At 47.1% G+C, this 18,338-nt stretch overlaps 1 protein-coding gene across 8 annotated transcripts in view; it reads right to left on the reverse strand.

Moving 5' to 3' along the window:
- The window catches only part of ADAT1 (adenosine deaminase tRNA specific 1), a 132,779-nt gene that overhangs the window by 17,248 nt on the left and 97,193 nt on the right, over positions 1 to 18,338 (reverse strand). The window lies entirely within an intron of this gene.

Consider the following 18,338-nt stretch of genomic DNA (forward strand, 5'->3'; position numbering starts at 1 on the left):
ATGTGCGCCTATACACGGGCGGCTTACCTACGTGCGTCTATACACGTGCGTCTTATAAACGTGCGCCTATACACGGGCGTCTTATAAATGTGCGAACATGCGCCTATCGCGCGCGCTAACAACATGCGCCTATCGCGGGCGCTTAGCAACGTGCGCTCATCGGCGAAGATGAGTAGGCAGGCAAAAATGGCGACCTCCTTGGCGTGCTGCCTCATAGGCAGGCCCAGCGAATCCACACCTCCTCGGAGACCAAGTAAAGATATACGCCTTACCTTGTCTTCGGCGCTTCCCGGCTGCGACCCGGGTGGTCTCCGGCTGCGGGGGGAGAGTACCTTCAACCGCCGCGCATAAGGAAGTGTGCTCGCTGCCTCTAGGCCGCTCCTGAACCCGTCTCGCTCGGAGGCCAAGTCCACGCCGGGACCGAGGCTGCCTCCAGGCCGCGCCCGAACTCGTCTCGCTCGGAGGCCAAGCCGCGCCCGAGCCCTTCTCACTCGGGGGCTACGTCCCTGCCGTGAACCGGCCACCGGACCGAGGCTCTCGCTTCCGAAGGACCACGGAAGTCAGCTCGGGAAACTCAACTGGGTGAGTGACCGCCTGGTATCACCACAGGAGTGCGGGGCTTGTCTTCAATAGGTTTCTTCTAGGAATTTAGTCGTTAGAATTTGGAAACACGCTCAGCGAGCGTGAGGTAGCTCCAAACTGCTTTGGAGACGGAAATTACTGATTTGCGGCACTTCCTGTGGGGGTATATGTACCCGTGCTGACGTCAGATCTGTCTCCAACTGCTAGCACAAGCACACTATACCCATTTATTTGAGTCCATCTGCTACACGCTAGGAAAACTGAGATATTATGGAACTTATATAAACAATAAAAAAGGAATTTATATACAAAACAGTATCGTGGAAATTTATAAAATAGTTGTCAAGTAGTTGCTGGAAAAAGGGGAGAAAAGTTGATTGAAAATTAATAGGCTGGGAAGGCTAGGAAGGCGTTGGAAGCTAATGAGAATTCTATTGTGATGAAGTAGGGGAGTATGTGAGATGACAGGGTATAGATTAAGTATATGCTTGTAGAAATAGCCATGTTTTAAGTTTTTGCTTAAATTTTATTGGGCAGGTTTCCTGACGTAATTCTGGTGTCATATTATTCCAGCAGGTTGGACCTAGGAATTGTGTGAGCGGTGTTAGCATGATTGGTATGAGGTGCCTATTTAGTTGTTGAGGTTTAGTGTGCATGTCTGTGAAAGGTCGAAAGTTGTATCTGAGTATGGGAATAGGGTTGTTATGCATAGTGAAGGTAGTACACAGAGAAACTAGAAGTTCTATGTAATTTGATGGGGAAAAGGGATGGTGGAGGAATGGGGAGGAGGAGGTGTGAAAATAGGATGAGGCAAGGATGGAGAGGGTCAGTTTGTATAGACCATAAAGGGGCAGCGCTAAGGGGCACGACAAGGGGCAGGCCCCTTTGTCGCGAGGCGCCAAGGAAGTAGTTGCTAGCTTTATAGGCTTGCTTGGCCGGATATGATGTCAGCCGGGTGGGTGGTTCACTGGCGTCGTGCTGCGGCGTGTTCGAGCGGCAGCAGGCTCGGGCTCTGACTCGGACCCCGATGGGTCTCCCGGGCCGACTGCCACGAGCGAGGAGGGTTCGAGACGCGGAGAGGAGGGAAGCAGGTACACAAGTCCGGCGCGAAAAGGATTTGTGTACCTGAGGTAATATGCTGTATATAGAAAAGTTTTAATGTAATAAATAATAATCAGCGCTCCAGAATCATTCATATTAGTTGCTTACTGATATAAACGGAATACATATAATTGCAAAGCACAGCAGTAAAAGTGCAAGAATATACTCATATTCAATAACTACAGGCAGCAACAAAGCTGGAGCTGGACCGACTTGGGATGGATGGACTGACCAGAATGGACTGGGCATGCATGTCAATGGCATCACTAGACAGAAGAACCTTTCTAAGTGACAAAAAAACCCTGGCCAGTTTCAGCCATCTAGTAAAACTACCACTACATTTTGCAAGAGCATCAATCAAAAATTCTTCTAGATAGGAGTGGGTCAGATCCCAATCTAAAACCTGCATCTCACATTCTATAACACAAACTCCCCCAAAAAAGGGTGCAGAGCAGAACAAGGACATTTCCCCTTGCCATTCACCATAAAAACATAATATTCAAATTCTGATATCACCTCAGTAACAGCAACTCCCTCCACTACCAGGAACATTGTATAATACAAAATCCTGCAAAAAAAAAAAAAAAAAAGGTACTTAGAGAGCCTATAGAAAACCTGCCATACCATAACACACCAACTGCCAGACCCAAACAATAAGAACCTAAGGCAACACTGCAAATATTACACCAGGCCCTAAAATACCAATACACCTCCTATTAGGAAAACAGAATAAATTAGGCTGCTATAGATCCCTATTTAAAAATGACATACTAGCAGAATACCTCATTTAAGTCCTACATGCAGAACACAGACAGGCTCGCTCCAAATACAGAGTATAAAAACAAACGTGCAGACAAAAACTGGAAACTGCAAGAAGCCAGACTCCATATGCATTGCAACAATGGAAAAACAGAAACATTGCCATTCCTCATAAAACATTAAATACAATTAAGATATATAAAACATCAATAGTAAAACAATACTAATAAAAATATTTCAAAATAACACATAGAACATCTAATAATTTAAAACAAAATATTTTTAAATTTCCCAATCAATAATAAAATATTTCAAAACATCAGACATCAAATAGCCAACAATAAAATGAAAAAGGATTTAAAAATTCCCCACTTTCCATACCTGGGACTTTTTGATTTCGAGTCACTCTGAAACTGCCATGAAACAGTAAGGGTGGGGAGAGGGGTGCGCACACACACATTCCTTCTCTCATACATACATGCTCACACACACACACACACAAACACGTACACTCCCTTTCTCTCATATACAAATGCACTCACACACAAATACACATTCCCTCTCTCTCTCTCACACACACACACACATACATAAAAGCTCCCTCTCCCTAATTCACACAGGCATACATGCTCCTACACCCTCTCACCCAGGCCACTCCCCCTCTTTGTCCTGGAATCTGCAGGGGGAGAGGGATCCAGCGACCTCCTCATTCAGGCTGCCGGTGGAATGGAGTGCGCTGGTGACCCCGTGGCCTCCTGCATTTCTTGACAGCTGGTGGGATGGGGTAAGCCAGTAGCCCTGTGGCCTCCTGCAGTCTTTGGCTGTCAGAAGATGGGGTGCGCTGGCAGCTGCGTGGCTTCAATTCCTTGGCCACAGGCGGGATAGGGTGAGGCAGTGGCCCCTCTTCAATCTTCAGCTGCTGGCAGGATGAGGATCGCCAGTGGCTTGTTGGGCCTTCTCTTTTGTGGCTGCCATGGAATGGGGTATGTGGTTGCTTATCTGGCCTCTTCTTGACACAGGTTTTGCCATCTCCTTCCACAGTTCGTGGACTCCCTATCGTGTGGCAGACCCCAGGATGGGAACCACTGGTTTAGAAGTTAATTTCTTAGATAATACAAAGAATGGATAACTCAAGGGTCCCATTTCTACTCATCACAGGGAAAACAAGGACCTTATCTCATTGCTTTGTAATATGTGGAAATGCATTGGCAGAAATAGACTTCAGATGAAACACAAAGCTCTTACTATGCATTCCAGGCAATTCTTATAAAAGGCAGAAACATTAGGCAAACATTTATTTTCTCTAATTTCTAATGCTTGTGGTGGACTATAAATTAGAGTACATAAATCAACCAGCCTTTGGATCCCTATCCATCCTGAGGAGGGCTGTAAGAGTAACATTTCTCTTTCTAGGAGAGCTTGAAGAAAATGAACCGAAGGAAGTTCCTCCATAGATCAGACGACAGGAGGAGTTAGAGCTGAGCATCACCATCCCTTCAAGGCTTGGCTGGGCCACCTCTCCCCCTACTGAAACACTCGGGGGTCTTGCAAGCAGAATGGGAAAGATGCTGCATTTTATATTACTGAAAAGCCTGCCACTGTTAAGCAGTTCGGTCTTCCATTGCAGAAAACATTTTCCATAGCATACTCGGGTATTTGTGTACATTTATCTGACTCCTCATGGATAGAGTAAGTCCTGTCACATATTGTTCAAGTGCGAGACTCAGCAAGCATACTATCAACAGACAAAATAAAATCAAACATTCTCCTCACCTCCAACAGCTGGAGAGTAGCAAACGCTATAGTAGAAAGACAAGTTAATGTCGCTTTTCCTGATCAAAGTAGGACACTGGTCAGAAGCCCATCAACCTGCAAGCTGTTTCTGAGTAATCTCTCTTGGCAGCTGGGTTGTACCAGCACACTATATCACCAGGTAGCAGAAAACGATATACAAATGATGTAAGTTGTATACATACAGATCAAGCATGGTATTATGATATACTGAAGCTCTGAGTTGCCAATTCTCCCTCTTTTCTGGTGAAAGTACCTTCTGTTTGGACAAAAAAAATTTATTTTTACCACTGACTTTTTTTTTTTTTTAATTCCCAGACTCAAATACACTTGCATAAGAGATTAAGATATTTACATCTTTTCTCCAGTGTATGCAGTTTTAGTTGTTGGAATACATGAGGATAGATAGTTCCAATAAGAAATGGAAAGATGAAGGGGAGGAGACTTGCAAAGGGAAAAATGGAAGGAAGAGAAATCAAAGTACCACTTTTCAGTTTTTCCCCAAACTGGTGTGTAGTCTACATCAAAATCCACACAAGATGAGAGTGAAGGATCTAAATATGTATACCCTGGCAGAAAGAAGGGACAGCACTTCACTACCTCTCCTCTCATCTCTCTACACCCCTTCTCGTGCACCCCACCTTTCTCCTAGGACAAGCAGGATGGTAGTCCTCACACATGGGTGACATCATCGGATGCAGCCCAGCACGGAAAACTTATGTCAAAGTTTCTAGAACTTTGGGTACCCAGAGTATGCCCAGCATGCCCTATACCACGTGTCCATGCGGGGTCCCTCTTCAGTCTCTTCTTTTCCACGGAGTTTTTGCCTCCTGGTTACTGAGCTTGTGTTAGCTATTCTAAAAGAAGTACCTGGAAAGCTTTCCACCAATTGTTTTCGGATTTTCCTGTGTGCGGGACCCTCTCGGTTCCCCTGTATTCTAGTCAGGTTTTCGGCGGTTCGGTAAGTTTTCTTTCGCTTCTATTCCTCCATGGTGATGGTGCCTACCACCTCCATTGTCATTTTTCGCCCCTTCAGTTCGTATAGTCATGGCCTCATCAGGTTTTTGTCAGTGCTCTCAATGCTCGAGGACCATGTCCATCACAGACCCACAAAGTGTGTGTATCCTCTGCCTGGGGGCATTGCACGATGTTCGGGGCTGCTGACCAAAGGACCCCAAAGAGACAGTCTCGCCTCGAGAAGATGGAGAAGCTCTTTGGGGCAAAAGGCCAAGCCATTCACACCGAAGGACCGTGGAGCCACACTGATGGACACTGAGCCATTGGCGAGGCTATCCACTCTGTTGATGCTGCTGGCGGATAGGGGCGCGGGGACCGGCATCTATCAGTCTCTTCCTGGTCGAGGACATTTGGTTCCTCGTCTTCGACTTTGGCACTGGGTAAAGACCGGGCTGAGCACCAAGGGAAGCCAAGGAAGCATTGACACTGGTTGCCTTCGATGCATGGTGCAGGGCTCAGATCAGCTCTTGCCATGATGCACCTGAAGTGATCCCGCGGTGAGCTGTTCCTATCCTCCATTGATGCTGGGCTCCGCAATGGTCTCCACTGGTCCTGGTGTCAGTCGCCGATCCACCTCGGGGCTCCAAGGTGGACCTGGCCACCTCTCCTGCCTCCCAGACCATTTTGGCTTCGGCAACTTTTGAGGAGGAGTTGGAGTGCAGAGTCCAGCTGGCAGTCGATCAGGTGCTGCGAGGCATCAAGCCAGTAGCACCGATGTCCGTGCGCTCCCTGTTGGAACAGCTGCCAGAGTGTCTCAATGTGCTCATTGGAGTGTTACCAACCCAGCTGGTGCCGTTCCCGGGAGGCCATCAATACCTGGCAGGGCACCAATGCGCCCCCCGCCTGATGCGGTGATCTTTGCCAGTTCCTTCGCAGAGGAAGCTCCATCAAGGCTGGTGCTGACACTGTGGGCTGAAGTCCCCCATCCAGCTTTGCTGGGGCTGGTACTGGTACCACCGGTGCCTATAGACGAAGGCCGAACACCCAGGGCCCCATCCCCTGTGGATTTCAGTGACCCATGGGGAGAAGACACTGCAGAATCCTCCTCAGAGTATCTCCCCTTAGAACCACCTCATGAGGAGTGAAGGTGGTCTCTCCCTGAGGACCTGAACTTCACAGGGTTTGTATAGGCGATGGCTGAGGCCATCCCGTTTCAGTTAATGATGGAGGATACTAGACCCAAGATGCTGGAAATCCTCCAGTTTGTGGAGGCTCCTAAAAGATCTTGTGCACCAGGACCACCACAATCTCTTAAGGAATTGCTGTTGAGGATTTGGGAGCACTCCCCTAACGGTACCCCATGTAAACAGGAAGGCGGACGGAGTGTACCTCGTCCAACAGGCTACTGGATTTGAAATACATCAGCTGGCACACCAATCAGTAGTGGTCAAATCTGCTCTCAAGAAGGCCAGACGCTCTTGGACCCATGCCTCAGCGCCCCCAGGGAAGGATCACAGAGCACTGGACGCTCTTGGGAGGAAGGTCTTTCAGAGGGTGATGCTTAAAGCCCACATTGCTTCCTACCAGCTCTATACGAGCCAGTACTCGCGCAACCTCTGGAAGCACGTGCAGGAGGCAGTTGAGTGGCTGCCTCAACAGCAGCAAGAAACTTTTCTGTTGCCAGTGCGTCAGGGCTTGGAGTGTGGAATACACGAGGTGCGTTCCACCTACGATGTTTTCAAAATGGCGGCACCTGCAGGATGGCATGGCTGCGGGCCTCGGATCTCTGACTGGAGGTACAGGAAAAACTCACTGACCTGCCGTGTACTGGAGAGAATCTTTTCAGAGACAAGGTGAAGGATGCGGTGGCCCAGTTTCATGATCACCATGAGTCCCTCCAGCATCTCTCCACCAGCACTTCAGATCCGCCCTCCTCAGCGGAGACAGGGTCAAAGGAGGTCTTTTTATCGCCAGAGGAAGTACTATCCTCTGGCCTCTCATGCCTATTCACAAAGGGTGAGCTCCCGCGGCTGTCCCAGGCAGCAGCAAGCTCTCAAATCCCAACCGGCGCTCCAGCCAAATCCCAGGAGCGCCGGTTGGGATTTGAGCATAAGCTAGCCACCCGTACCCCAGACACTGGAACACCAACCCCCCCCCCCTCCACTGGTCGGGGGCAAGCTACAGTTCTTCGCAAATCGGTGGCCCAGTATAACTTTAGTGGCCCAGTATATACCAGTGGGTTCTGTCCAACGTTCATTAAGGGTACCAATTAAATCTACTGGGTGTCCTGCCAAATTCTCCTCCTTGCCCATTTTGGGGGCCGCTAATTCTTCAGGCAGTACTTTTAAGGGAACTCTCTGCCTGCTTAACGGCTAGACGGTCGAAACTGTCCCACCAAGGCAAAGGGGGCAGGGAGTCTACTCCTGGTACTTCCTGATTCCAAAGAGAATAGGGATGCCCAGTCTAAAAAGAGAAAAGTTCAAGATGGTTTCCCTGGGCACCCTGATATCCCTCTTGCAAAAAGGGGAATGGCTGTGCTTCCTCAATTTAAAGGATGTATACACCCACATCGGGATCTTCCCAAGTCAAAGGAAGTATTCAGATTTGTGATGGGAAAACAGCACTTCTAGTACAGAGTGTTGCCGTTTGGATTAGCGTTGGCCCCATGTGCCTTTACAATGTGCCTGGCCATGGTGGAGGTGCACCTCTGCAGAATGGGCATGCGTGTTTTCCCCTATCTGGATAATTGGCTGGTCAAGAGAATCTATCAGCTGTGTGCAGTTCAGTCCTTCTACGTGACCATCCGGGATTTGGAGTTACTAGGGTTAGTCATCAACTACCCGAAGTCTCATCTCAGACCATCACCTCAACTGGACTTCATAGAAGCCCTGCTAGACATGGCTCAGGCAAAAGCCTTCCTGCCACGCTCCAGGGCGATCACTTTGGCATCCATAGCGGAGGTGATTCAACAGAGTCAGCAGGTATCAGCTCGGCACATGTTGAGGCTGTTGGGCCACATGGCCGCAACCGTCCTTGTTACTCCCTTGGCACGTTTACACGTGTGCAGAGCTCAATGGACCTTGAGGTCACAGTGGCAATGTGCCACCCAGGACCTCCAGGCTTGCATCCACATCACTCCGTCTCTTCGGGACTCTGTCCTGGGGGCGGGTTCTCTTGAATTTGGAGTATCTTTCAAAGCTCCCCCTACCCAAATTGTCCTTACCACAGATGCGTCCACCCTGGGGTGCTCATATAAACGGGCTCCATACCCAGGATCTGTGGTCCACCCAGGAAGCACAATATCAAATCAACTTACTGGAGCTCCGGGTGATCAGATATGCTCTATGGCTTTTCAAAGAATGGCTGTCCAAAAAAACTGTCCTGATATAGACAGACAACCAAGTAGCAATGTGGTATGTCAACAAGCAGGGAGGCACAGGATTGTACCTCCTGTGTCAGGAAGCGGTCCAAATCTGGTGCTGTGCTCTGTCCCATGGGATGGTGCTCTGGGCCATGTATCTGGCTGGAATGGAGAACGTGATAGCAGACTGAGTTGAGCCTTCAGACCCCACAAGTGGTCGCTGGACCAGGAGGGTAGCGAATCGGCTCTTCCACCTCTGACAGAATCCAGACGTGGATTTGTTTGCATCCCACTACAACAGGAAGGTGACTCAGTTCTGCTCCCTGTACAGGTCAGACGGCAAACTGCCTCAGATGCCTTTGCTCGCCATTGGGGTAAGAGTCTTCTGTACGCGTATCCTCCACTTCCTAGTAACGAAGACTATCCTGAAATTTCAAGAGGACCAAGGGACTATTGATTCTCATAGCCCTTCATTGGCCGAGACAGATCTGGTTTCCACTCCTCTGGGAGCTGTCCCTTCAGAAACAGATTAGTCTGGGGACTTCCCCAGATCTCATCACGCAAGATCAGGGTAGGCTACGGCATCCCAACCTCCAGGCCCTGTCTCACAGCCTGGATGTTGAGAGGTTGATTCTGCACCCGCTGGATCTTTCCAAAGACATGTCTCAGGTCTTCGTAGCTTCTTGAAAGCCTTCCACTAGAAAGTCCTACGGCCTGAAGTGAAGGAGGTTTTCCGTGCGGTACGAGCAGAAGGCCCTAGATTCTTTCTCCTGCCCCACACAAAAACTGCTTGACTACTTCTGCATCTATCGGAGAACGGCCTAAAAACCAACTCTGTTAAGGTTCATCTAAGTGCAATTGCAGCATACCATCAAGGTGTAGATGGTACACCCATCTCTGTAAAGCCTGTAGTTGTATAGTTCATGCGGGGTCTGCTTCAATTGAAGCCTCCCCTGAGGCCTCCCGCTGTGTCTTGGGACCTCAATATGGTACTAGCTCAGCTGATGAAAGCTCCTTTTGAGTTGCTGCGCTCCTGTGACCTGAGGTCCCTGATCTGGAAGGTTGTATTTTTGGTGGCGGTCACTTCAGCACACAGGTCAGTGAGCAGCATGCCTTAATGACTTATCCACCTTATACCAAGTGTTATCATGATAGGGTAGTCTTGCACATGCATCCTGAGTTCCTGGTGACTCAATCGTCCTGCCAACATTCTTTCCCAGGCACCATTCTCACCAAGGTGAACCAGCACTGCACAGTTTGGATTGCAAAAGAGCCTTAGCCTTCCTACCTGGAGTGGACAGAAGCCCATAGACAGTCCACTCATCTTTTCATTTCTTTTGACAGAAATAGATTGGGAGTTGCCGTTGTCAAACAGACACTATCCAATTGGCTAGCAGATTGCATCTCTTTCTGTTATGCCCAGGCAGGACTGCATTTTGGGGGTCATGTCAAGACTCATTCTGTCAGAGTGTTGTGTTTGAGGCATTGTGGACCCTTGGCCACAATGGAGATGACTCCGCCCACGGCAAGGAGCCCTGAGGGGGAACCAATGCGATAGGCTGACACAGATAGCAGACACTGAATGGATAGAGTCTTTATTGTACTGCTGTAAATAGATAGTGGATCAGTGCCTTACCTTCCTGCTTCACCAAGTGCCAATATGCTCAACAAGCTCAGACGTATAGTCTCACCCAGATGTTCACGATAGGCAGGAGCCCACAGTGCGGGTAACGCCGCGGCTGGTGGGTGGAGTTGGAGCGCCGGATCGTAGAGGTACTCACAGAGTGAAGGCGTCTTCCTGATGGTAAAATGGTGGGACCGAAGGTCCGTGGTGCAGGATATGAAGAAGATAGGCCCTCAAGGAGCGAGTACCCGATGGTCCAATATCCTGGAAATGAATAGAGAGAAAAGACCCCAGAAGAGCGGTTGTCTTGGTTAGTGAAGTCCCCAAAGGAAGTGAAAGACCCCCGAGGAGCGGATGTCTAGAGCTTCTGCTGGAGCGAGGCCCTTAGCGTGAAAGTGGTGTCTAAGTGTACAGCTTAGAGCAGGTAGAGTAGCGAAGCGAAGTCTTTGCTAACTCAAATTGGTAGCGGAAGCGGATGCTAGATATACCCGGAGGTACTGACGTTATGCGGTGGGGCCACCACAGAGGCTCCCGCCATGACGTGCATTTGAGCGTCGGAGTTGTGCGCGCTCGCGCCTTAGGAGGCCACAGGAGTGAGCACGGCAGATGGGGACGCCCATGCTCGTCTGGAAATGCCGAGACCCTTGGCACTCGGTACCGGAGACAGCCGTCTTGCCCAAAGGGAGAGAAAGGGGAGAAAGGTAAGGCAGAGCGGTCGCAACTGTCTGCGACCAACGGACACAACAAAGAGCCATGGCAACGTTGGTGGACCACTTGCAAGCAGTTCCCATGGAGGAGATCTGCAAGGCTGCGATGTGGCGTTCCCTCCACACATTCACATCACACTACTGTCTGGATAGGGATGGCAGACATGATAGTAGGTTCAGCCATTCTGTCCTCCGGAATCACTTTGAGGTGTAGAATCCAACTCTCCCTGCCTAGGGCTTATTGTTTGGGTTCAAGCTGTCTCCTTCTCTGTTACCAACAGCACTGTTGTTGTGCCTGGTTGCACCTGGTTGATGCTTGTTGGTTCTGTTTTGTATTGGGGAGCAGCTTGTAGCTAGGGATTCACCCATGTGTGAGGACTACCATCCTGCTTGTCCTAGGAGAAAGAGTTGTTTACCTGTAACAGGTGTTCTCCCAGGACAGCAGAATGTTAGTCCTCATAAAACCTGCCTGCCACCCCGCGGAATTGGGCTTCTCCTATTGTTTATTATTTTATCGTAATTCTGTTACGAGAGTGAAAGGGACCCAGCGTGGACGCATAGTATAGGGCATGCTCAGTGTACCCAGTCAAAGTTCTAGAAACTTTGACATGTTTTCCGTGCCAGGCTCCATCCGATGATGTCACCCAAATGTGAGGACTAACATCCTGCTGTCCTAGGAGAACACCTGTTACAGGTAAGCAACTCTGCTTTCTCCTCTACAGATTCCATGCTTTCCACCTGGCACCGCCAAGTGTCTGGAAGAGTCTTCCTGAATTGGTGTGTCAATGCTCCTCTCGTAGTGTTTAAATCCTATCTAAAGACTCACCTTTTTGAAGCTGCTTTTATATGTTAGGCCTGACTGCTTTTATCTTCATTAAATAACTTTATCTTTCTTTTTTTTTTTTTAACCATTGTCTTGCTTTGTGAAATACACTAAGCCTCTTGTCCTGTATGTTTGTCTTATTAGATTGTAAGCTTTATTGAGCACGGACTGTCTTTTTGTAGGTTTGTACAGCACTGCATATGTCGTGTAGAGCTATAGAAATGTTAGGTAGTTGTAGTAGGGGGGATATGACAGACATTTAAATAATTGAAGGGAATAAATGATGCATAGGAATAGAGTCTTTTCCAAACGAAGGAAAGTTGTAGAACTTGGGGTCATTATATGAAGCTCCAGTGGGGTGGACTCAGGAGCATCAAGAAATATTTCTCCACGAAGAAGACGACAGATGCATGGAATGCCCAACCGGTAAAGGTAGTTAAGACTAGAACTGTAATTGAATTCAAAAGAGCTTGGGATAAACAGAGGATCCCTGGTGGATAAAGGATGAAAATAAAGATAAGGGGTAACCTGCATGGAGAGGCAGTTACTACATTATGGGGCCGATGCAATATTTGTACATAGAAAATAGGCGCTCAGTGTTCTCCTAATGCGCACCCAGCCACCTCTCCTGGGCGTGCGATGCAATATTTAAATGAGGGGCCACACTAAAAAGGAAGCTTTTTCCCTAATGACTGGGTATCAGTACCCCAGACCGTAAAAGTCGGGGCCCAGGGTTGGCTGTTGTCTGCTAACGTGGAAGTGATGTTGCAGTTGTGTCAAAAGCAACAAGGCTAATCAGTTGACGTCAGTAATCCTCATGCCTTCTGATTAAGGGTAGTAACTGCTGTTCTGTGCAGGTTATCCCCATGCACCCTTTTCTTCACTTCCAACCTCTAACCTTTAGGATTCCACATTGTTTATCCCATGTCCTTTTGAATTCATTTACTGTTTTCGTCCTCACCACTTCTTCCGGAAGGGTATTCCAGGCATCCACCACCCTTCTCCATGAAGAAATATTTTGGGATATTGGTTCTGAAACATACCCCCTGGTAGAACAGGGACCACTGCATGAAAGAGTTGTAACTTCAACAGCATTTTGTGGATCACACGCTGCTTGGCCAGAGAGAAACAAGGGGAGGTCATGAAAACTTCTCACATGGGCTACTGCAGGTCCAGCACATACCCAAAGCGGATAATCTCTAATACCCACTGATCTGAGATTAAGTGAGTCCAATCTCTGAAGACCCCCTTGCAGACAGCCCCCTATTGGGAGTCAGGAGTGAGTGGACACACTGATCCTCATGAGATGGGCCTACTAGCGCCCAAAGAAGGACCTGCATCGGATCTCTGCTTTCTGAAACCACGAAGGGCCTGACCCTGAAAATTGGGAGAGGAAGAACCAAAAAACTGTACCTGGCCTGTAATGCCTGGAAGCCCTAAACACCCCTGACACCTGCCAGCCCTTTACAAAGACCAGCCCTTATCCTCCGGAAGTTGCTGGGGCTTAGGGTCTCCCAGATCCTAGCCAAACAACAACCTACCCTTGAAGGGTAGCTTGCCCAAGCGAGTTTTGGACCAGGAATCCGTAGCCTAATTACACAACCACAGCAACTGCTGAACAGTGACTAAGAAAGCCACTGACCGGGAAGAACTCCAGAGCACGTCAGCCAGAAAAGTGGTGGAAGACTCCCATCTTTGCCATTTCTTTGCCGTCTGAGAAACGCTGAGTCCAGCGAAGGAGCAGACACGAACTACCAATGCAGAACAAATGGAGATCTGGATCACTAATACCAAAGAGTCAAGTTCTTCAAGGAACTGAGGATCTTTCAGCGAAGCACCACCTTCCAACTGTGACCAGCATATCCACCGTCAGTGTCTGAAAGAACCTCAGCAGATTATCTGGTGAGGGGGGTACAACCGCTACAGGAGCCATACCCCCTTAAGCGCTGATTCAGGGGTCTCCTCCTCTGCTAATATCTCCACTTCAGGGTGCAAAAGGAAAGTGGTAGTGGATTTCTTTTTCTCCTTAATGGGGTCCCATAACCAGGGTCCCCTGAGGTTTTACCTCATCCAAGCAGAGACAAGAGAGCACCTGCTTTATTAATCCATTTAGCTCATCCCTGTGGAAAAACCGAATCACCTCACCCTCCTCCAGGGAGGCCGAGCTATCCACATCAGTGGTCCTCCAACCTCACAGAGCCTCAACAGCCCCCTTGGCACTTGAGGAGATGAAGCAGGAGGAAAAGCCTCTGATGCCTTCTTCCCATCAACTGGTGTCCATCCCCACGCCTGGTGAAAGTACAGGTGGGTCCTTTCACAGAAAATGGAAAAACTTTGGGAAAAAATCCCCTCAGCACTGGGGCTGTAAATACCAACAAGCTCAAGGGCACAACTGCAGGAACCAAGATAGGAGGCATCTCAGGCCCCCCCCCCCCCCACATGCTCCAGAGGACTCCAATTCCCCCAAGGCCTGCCCGCTCAGGAACCTCTGGTAAAATGGCTGCCAAGACGGAGGAGCTAAATAATGGCCATGTGACAACTCCTTCAGCCAAGCAGGGAAGCTTGCCAAGTGTCTTGGGGAGAAGAAAGAGGGGCCAACAATGCAAGCGAACACTCATTGGGAACCTCCCTCGTTCTGACACACGCAAGACATAATGGGCCTTTTTCAGCCACCTCGCAGCACATCCCACAGGCCCCACTCATCAGTGCACACAGTCAAGCTCTCTCCATTCTCCCGGTAGCAACCAACAACTGTAATCCAGCAAAATGCGGCATCCACCACCCCCAAAGCAACCCTGTGACCACACTCGTATGTCTATCTCCTCCATCGCTCGCACTCGTTTAGTCTCAGCTGCTTAGCCTGTTAGACTGCCTGTCTTAACTGCTTTTTTTTTTTTTTCTAAAAAGAACTTTAAGCAGACCTAGGCCCAGGCAAAAGGAGGAGAAGAGGGATGGGAAAGTGAGAAGGGGGGAAAGAGAAAAAGTACAAGCACTACAGCAATTCTTCCTCTCAGATACAGCCTGTTTAAAAAAAAAAAAAAAAAAGTAAACGCTGTTCCGTTCCCCCCCAGCTCAACGAGAAACCACACAGGTACACTGTGAAGCCTACTAGTGGGCTTGAACTTCTGGTTGAGACCAGTGGCCTGGCCCCGGGTCTGATCCCAGATCCAACATCAAGCTGCTGCATTACCCGATCCTACCATCTGCTGGAGGCAGAAAATACTGGATTCCTGCTGCATTGCACCACCCCTAAGTAGCAGCGATGATGTCACGTGAGGAAAATAGTGTTGTCTGCCTCCATCTGCTGGTAGGGGGAAACAGCTCACTTGTCAGGAACTGGATTGATGTAACAGGCAGAGATGGAATAAATAAATTAAAAGAATAAATAAAGCTTTCTGCCATCATTTACTATGTTACTATGTAATAATGTACTTTTGGTGAAGCTTTGTATATTTTGCAATAACCACTGATCGAGTTCAGGTGAATTTCAAAGGGAAAAATCTGGGCTCTTCATTGACTTTCACAGGAAATTTGAACCTCGATTTGTCCACTATAACAAAAGTTATTGAGACTCCTGACAGACAAATGGGTTGAGCTACCACAAGTGCTTTTCAGGCGTGTTGAAAAATGCTATAAAAAGAAAGTAAGTGGAAAAAAAGATCCAAAGAAGGAGAGGAGGTGCAGGGGAGATATGATAAAAAAAAAAACTACAGATACCGGACAGGTATTAATGCACAAACTTCAAACCTTTTCAGTTGGAAAGGAAACAATAGAACTAGGGGTCGCATATGAAACTCCAGAGGGGACGACTCAGAACCCTCAGGAAAATTTTCTTCACAAGAGAGGATGGCGGATGCCTGGAATGCCCTCCTGGAAGAGGTGGTGAAGAGAGCAGTTCATGAATTCAAAATGGCATGGGACAAACACTGTGGATCCCTAAAGGCTTGAAGAAAGGGATTGTGTAACATTCTGCATGGAAGTAACCTAAACGGAATGGCAGTTACTACCCTTAACAGAATGGGGTAACCTGAACGGAATGGCAGTTACTACCCTTAACAGAATGGGGTAACCTGAACGGAATGGCAGTTACTACCCTTAACAGAACGGGGTAATCTGAATGGAGTGGCAGTTACTACCCTTAACAGAATGGGGTAACCTGAACGGAATGGCAGTTACTACCCTTAACAGAATGGGGTAACCTGAATGGAGTAGCAGTTACTACCTGTAACAGAATGGGGTAACCTGCATGAAGTGGCAGTTACTACTCTTAACAGAATGGGGTAACATCAATGGAGCAGCAGTTACTACAATAAGAAGCTTGCTGGGCAGACTGGATGGACCATTTGGTTTTTATCTCCCGTCATTACTACATTACTATGTCCTGTCAGCATGTCATTTGTTGAAAATCTCATCAAGTTACAACAAATAATTAAAAAAAAACAAACAAACCTTGTGGCCCATTGTTTTGCATGTATTTGTTAGCAATGTCACTGTATAATGCTTTGGATAAAAGTATTCCTTCATTTACACTCTGCTATTCCAAACAATCAATCACAGTGGAGTACCAAAGAAAATAAACCAAACAACCAAAGCATAAACATATAATAAATCAATAACTAAACAAAACCTAAAACTCAAATATAAAATAAGAGAATACAAAAACATTCAAATGGACAAGAGTCTGCTTCAGGGTTATCTATAAAATATTACACAAGTGAAATAATTCAAACAGACCTGGAGGAAATGCAAAAGACAAGGAAGAATTGACAAATGACTCTCCTCCTCAAATTACTTCCTCATCCACTTCCACACAGTTCAAGCTTCTCCCACTCATCTACAAGTGTATTCACTCTATAGTGCCTCATTTTCTTTCCTCTCTCATCTTCCTCTACACATCTAGTCATGACTTCCATTCATCGGACAAATTACTCTTACCTGTGCTCCTTTCCTCATTGCCAACTCCACCTTTGCTGCATTATATACCTAGAACAGTCTTCCTGCGCATTCTGTTCTCTCTTTCCGGCCTCATTCAAGTCCCATAAAAGCCCTATATTATGTTCAGGCTGTTTTTAAATATTAAACTATGCCTCTCCCTGATTGAGGTTCCATTTTCGATTTTAGTCATGTTTACTATAATAAATCAATTTTCTGAAAAATCGTATTTGCCTTGTTTGTGTCTTGTGACTAGACTGTAAGCTTCAAGGAGCAGGAACTGGTCTCATCTGTATATCCAGTAACACTACAGAACTGAGAAGCAGCAGTAATATTAGCAAGTCACTGTTGCCAGCACCAGCTACAACAGTTTTTCTAGACAGACTTCAATACTGTAGGTGTATGAAAACAATTTTTAAAAAAAAATGTGTTTTAACCTTTAAGCACACTTCTGGAAATAACTGATTTCAAGAGCCACTAAATAAGAACATAAGATATGCCATACTGGGTCAGACCAAGGGTCCATCAAGCTCAGTATCCTGTTTCTAACAGTGGCCAATCCTAGTCACAAGTACCTGGCAAGTACCCAAACATTAAATAAATCTCAAGCTACTATTGCTTATTAATTAATAGCAGTTTATGGATTTTTCCTCTAGAAACTTATCCAAACCTTTTTTAAACCCAGTTACACTAACTGCCATAACCACATACTCTGGCAATGAATTCCAGAGCTTAACTATGCACTGAGTGAAAAATAATTTTCTTCAATTTCTTTTAAATGAGCTACTTGCTAACTTCATGGAGTGCCCCCTAATCCTATTATCTGAGAGTGTAAATAACTGATTTACATTAACTTGTTCAAGTCCTTTCATGATTTTGTAGACCTCTATCATATCCCCCCCTCAGTTGTCTCTTCTCCAAAATGAACAGTCCTGACTTCTTTAGTCTTTCCTCATAGGGGAGCCGTTCCATGCCACTTATTTTAGTCGCCCTTCTCTGTACTTTCTCAGGTGCAATTATATCTTTTTTGAGATGCGGCGACCTGAATTGTACACAATATTCAAGGTGTGGTCTCACCATGGAGTGATACAGAGGCATTATGACATCCTTCATTTTATTTGCCATTCCCTTCTTAATAATTCCTAACATAGTTTACTTTCTTGATCGCCACAGCACATTGAACCAATGACTTCAAGGTATTATTTACTGACGTCTAGCTCTCTAACTACTCTGAATAATTTTGTGTCATCCGCAAATTTGATCACCTCACTTGTGTCCCTTTCCAGATCATTTATAAATATATTAAAAAGCACTGGTCCGAATACAGATCCCTGAGGCACTCCACTGTGAAAACAGACCATTTAATCCTACTCTCTGTTTCCTGGCTTTTAACCAGCTTGTACTTCATAAAAGGACATCGCCACCAATCCCATTACTTTTTAGTTTTCTTAGAAGCCTCTCATGAGGGACTTTGTTGACTGCCTTCTGAAAATCTAAATACACCACATCTACCAGTTCACCTTTGCCCACGTTTATTAACCCCCTTCCAAAAAAATGTAGATTTGTGAGGCAAGACTTCCCTCAGGTAAATCCAAGCTGGCTGTGCCCCATCAAACCATGTCTATCTAAATGTTTTGGAATTTTATTCTTTATAACAGTTTCCACAAATTTTCCCAGCACTGAAGTCAGGCTCACTGGTCT

Source organism: Rhinatrema bivittatum, chromosome 7 (assembly GCF_901001135.1).
Source record: "Rhinatrema bivittatum chromosome 7, aRhiBiv1.1, whole genome shotgun sequence".
Lineage (NCBI taxonomy): Eukaryota > Metazoa > Chordata > Amphibia > Gymnophiona > Rhinatrematidae > Rhinatrema > Rhinatrema bivittatum.